General features: G+C 43.9%; 1 protein-coding gene across 1 annotated transcript in view; it reads right to left on the reverse strand.

The window, feature by feature from the left end:
* Positions 1-386, reverse strand: part of madd (MAP-kinase activating death domain) — a 118,008-nt gene extending 117,622 nt beyond the window's left edge. Inside the window, exon 1 of the mRNA XM_043706307.1 lies at positions 329-386. The gene's annotated coding sequence lies outside the window, so the exon portion shown is untranslated. The remainder of the gene's footprint in view (positions 1-328) is intronic.
* Positions 387-4,488: the final 4,102 nt, after the last annotated feature.

A 4,488-nucleotide genomic window follows, 5' to 3' on the forward strand; every position in this document is an offset into this window, starting at 1 on the left:
ACGTGCAAACTCCACACAGTCAGTCGCCTGAGGCGGGAATTGAACCCGGGTCTCAGGCGCTGTGAGGCAGCAGTGCTAACCACTGTGCCACCGTGCCGCCCACTAATAAATTGTAATAGCTCGTTGGAACTTCACGGCACGACGGGAGCGCTTTTTCTGAATTTCTTCAGATTGCCCCTTTTTGTGCTTGCGCCTGTACAAGACAGTCCAGTTGATCCCCGCCCCATCTCTCCTCCTCTTCTCCCCCTTTTTTCCCTTCCCTTCTGTGTGTGTGTGTATGTGTATGTCTGTCCGTGTGTGTGTCGGTGTGTGTCTCCCTGTTACTCACCGACATGTCCTCTTCACTCCAGTCCGGTTTGCGCAGCCGCAGTACAACTTCCGCACACACCCACAGTGCGCACGCGCGCCTCTGTTCACTGGTACGCATGCGTCAGTTTTCCAGCCCTTTCCCCCAGCCCTCCCTGTTCAGTGTATGTGCTCTCTCTCAGTGATGTTGGTGAGTGCATCACCATGACCTGTCAGGGAGATTGAGCACTTGGGTATAATTTGAACAGGGTTTCAGAAAATCAGGAATGAGGAGTGGGGGGCATGAATGAGTTGCAGGATTTTGATCCAGTGAAAGAAAAGAACTCATATATTTCCAAGTGTGTATTGAGTGGCTTGGAAGGGAAGTGTTTCCATGTTTCTGCTGCTCCTGTCCTTCAAGATGGAAGTGGTCACAGGTTTGGAAGGTGCGAAGATTCTTTGGTGCATTTCTGCAGTGCATCATGTGGATGGTACACACAGCTGCCACTGAATGTCACTGAAGGGGCACCCATCCAGGCAAGTGTATAATATTCCAGCACACTCCTGACTTGTGCCTTGCACATACCAAAAAGGAAATTGCTGGGAAAACTCAGCAGATCTGACAGCATCTGTGGAGAGAAAGCAGAGTTAACGTTTCAGGTCCAGAGAGTAGTGAATCCATGGAATTCTCTGCTCAAGGAAGTAAGAGAGGCAGCTTCATTAAATATATTCAAGACACAGTTGGATGGATTTTTGCGTGGAAGGGCAATTAAGGGTTATGGGGATAATGCAGGGAGAAGGAGATGAGACAATGGATAGATCAGCGGTGATCTTAATGAATGGTGGAGCAGGCTCGACAGGCCAGATGGCCACATCTGTTTCTATTATTATAATACTATGGCCTCTCTTCTGCATTCTGCTTTCTCTCCACATTTGCTGCAGAGTTTTCCCAGCAATTTCTGTTTTTGTTTCTGATTTCCAGCATTCAGGTTCTTTGGTTTTTTTTTGTTTTATATCTTGAAGATGTTGGACAGGCTTTGGGGAATCAGTACCTGAATTAGACATTTCAGGATTCCTCTTCTCTGACCTGCTCTTGCATTCACTGTATTTGTCCGGCAAGTCCATATACAAAGAACAAAGAAAATTATAGCACAAAAACAGGTCCTTCGGCCCTCCAAGTCTACACCGATCCAAATCCTGTATCTAAACCTGTCACCTATATTATACGGATATGTACCCTCTGTTCCCTGCCCATTCATATATCGGACTAGATACTTCTTAAAAGATGCTATCATGCCCACCTCTACCACCTTCGCTGGCAACGTGTTCCAGGCACACATCACCCTCTTCATAAGGAACCTTCCATGCATATCTCCCTTAAATGTTTCCCCTCTCACCTTGAACTTGTGACCACTAATAATTGAGTCCCCCACTCTGGGAAAAAGCTTCTTTCTATCCACCCTGTCTATACCGCTTATGATTTTGTAGACCTCAATCGGGTCTTTCTAATGAAAATAATCCTAATCTACTCAACCTCTCTTCATAGCTTGTGCCCGCCATACCAGGCAACATCCTGGTAAACCTCCTCTGCACCCTCTCCAAAGCATCTGCATCCTTTTGGTAATGTGGTGGCCAGAACGGTGTGCAGTATTCCAAATGTGGCTGCACCAAAGTCCTGTACAACTGTAACACGACCTACCAACCCTTGCACTCAATACCCCGTCCGATGAAGGAAAGCATGCCATATACGTTTTTGACCACTCTATTGACCTACATTGCCACCGTCAGGGTACAATTGACCAAAACACCCAGATCTTTCTGTACATCAATTTTCCCCAGGGCTTTTCCATTTACTGTATAGTTTGCTCTTGAATTGGATCTTCCAAAATGCATCACCTTGCTTTTGCCCGGATTGAATTCCATCTGCCATTTCTCTATCTATATTCTGCTGCATTCTCTGACAGTCCCCGTCACTATCTGTTACTCCACCAATCTTAGTGTCATCTGCAAACTTGCTAATCAGACCACCTATACCTTCCTAAAGATCATTTATGTATATCACAAACAACAGTGGTCCTAACACAAATCCCTGAGGAACACCACTGGCCGCAGTTCTCCATTTTGAGAAACTCCCTTCCACTACTACTCTCTGTCTCTTGTTGCCCAGCCATTTTCTCTCGCCATCTAGCTCATACACCCAGACCCCATGCAACTTCACTTTCTCCATCAGCCTAGCATGGGAAACCTTATCAAATGCTTTACTGAAATCCATGTCACTTCCTCAACAAACTCTATTAAATTGGTAAGACATGATCTTCCCTGCACAAAACCACGCTGCTTTTCACTGATAAGCCCATTTTCTTTTAAATGTAAATAGATCCTATCCTTCAATATCTTCTCCAGCAGCTTCCCTATCACCATCAGGCTCACCGGTCTGTAATTAGTTGGATTATCCCTGCTACCCTTTTTAAACAAGGGGACAACATTAGCAATTCTGCAGTCCTCCAGGACCTCACCCGTGTTCAAGGATGCTGCAAAGATATCTGTTAAAGCCCCAGTTATTTCCTCCCACCCTTCCCTCATTAACCTGGGATAGATCCCATCTGGACCTGGGGACTTGTCCACCTTAATGCCTTTCAGCATACCCAACATTTCCTCCCTCCTTATGCTGACTTGATCGATAGTAATCAAACATCTATCCCTAACCTCAAAGAATCAGCTCAGACACATTGTACTGAATGGCCAGTGTGATGTAATCAAGGGTTTGTGTGGGATATACTTACAGTTACAGCACCTGGAAGTGAACACAGTGAACCTCAGGAGATGGGAGAGATATTAACTGAATATTTTGCATTAGTTTATACTGTGGGAAAAGAAATAGAGGCTGGAGAACTCAGAAATAAATATTGGATGTTTTTAAAACAATTCACATTACAGAAGAGGAAATGCTGGAGGTCTTAGAAAATATAAAGGTCGAGAGGTCATGCTTTCGAAGTGAGAGGTGGAAAGTTTAAGGTGGATACACGTGGTATTTCACACAGAGGGTGGTGAGCGTTTGGAAAGCGTTGCCAGCAGTGGTGGCAGAGGCAGGCACGGTAGATTCATTTAAGATGCGTCTGGACAGATGCATGAGTAGATGGGGAGCAGAGGGATACAGATGCTTAGGAATTGACCGACAGGTTTACACAATACATTTGAATTGGCTCAGGCTTGGAGGGCCGAAGGGCCTGTTTCTGGGCTGTAAATTTTCTTTGTTCTTTGTTCTATAAATCTCTTGGACCTGAGGTAGTGTATCCCAGGACTTTGTGAGAATTTAGGAAGGAAATTGTGGGACCTTTTGCAGAAATATTTCTATCATCTATCAGTACGGTCCAGGTGCAGAATGAATGAAGAGTGGCAAATGTTGTGCGTTTGCTCAAGAAGGGATATAAGGAGAAACGTGGGAACTATAGACCTGTGAGTGCAACTTCGGTGGTGGGCAAGGTGTTGGAAGTGATTCTGATAGATAGGATTTATATGCATTTGGAGAGGCAAGGAATGATTAAGGATAGTCAGCATGGTTTTATGCGAGATAAATTGTGTCTCAAAAACTTGATTGGAATTTTTGAGGAAGTAACCAAGAAGATTGATGAGGGCAGAGACATTGTTTACTTGGACTTTAGTAAAGCCTCTCACAAGATTCCACTTGGTAGACTAATTAGTAAAGTTAGATCACGTTAGAATCAGGCTAAGCTTGCCAAGTGGTTACAAAATTGGCTTAACAGCAGAAGATAGAGAGTGATGGTGAAGTGTTATTTTTCAGACTGGACAACTGTGATCAGCAGTGTTCCACAATGATCGGTGCTGGGTCCAGTTTTGTTTGTCATTTTTATAAATAATTTGGATGAGCTTATAGAAGACATGGTTAGTAAGCTTGCAGATGATACCAAGATTGGTGATATAGTGAACAGTGAAGAAGGTTATCTAAGATTAGAAAGAGATCTTGATCAATTGAGTCAATGGGCTGAAGAATGGCAAATGGAGTTTAATTTGGATAAATGCAAGGTTTTGCATTTTGGTAAAACAAACAGAAACAAGACTTCTACAATTAAAAGTAAGGCATTAGGCAGTGTTGTAGAACAGAGAGGTCTAGGGGTCCAGGTCCATAATTCTTTTAAGTTTGCATTACATATAGATAGGGTAGTTTAAAAGGCTTTTAGCATG

The sequence above is a fragment of the Chiloscyllium plagiosum genome, chromosome 16, assembly GCF_004010195.1.
Source record: "Chiloscyllium plagiosum isolate BGI_BamShark_2017 chromosome 16, ASM401019v2, whole genome shotgun sequence".
Classification (NCBI taxonomy): domain Eukaryota; kingdom Metazoa; phylum Chordata; class Chondrichthyes; order Orectolobiformes; family Hemiscylliidae; genus Chiloscyllium; species Chiloscyllium plagiosum.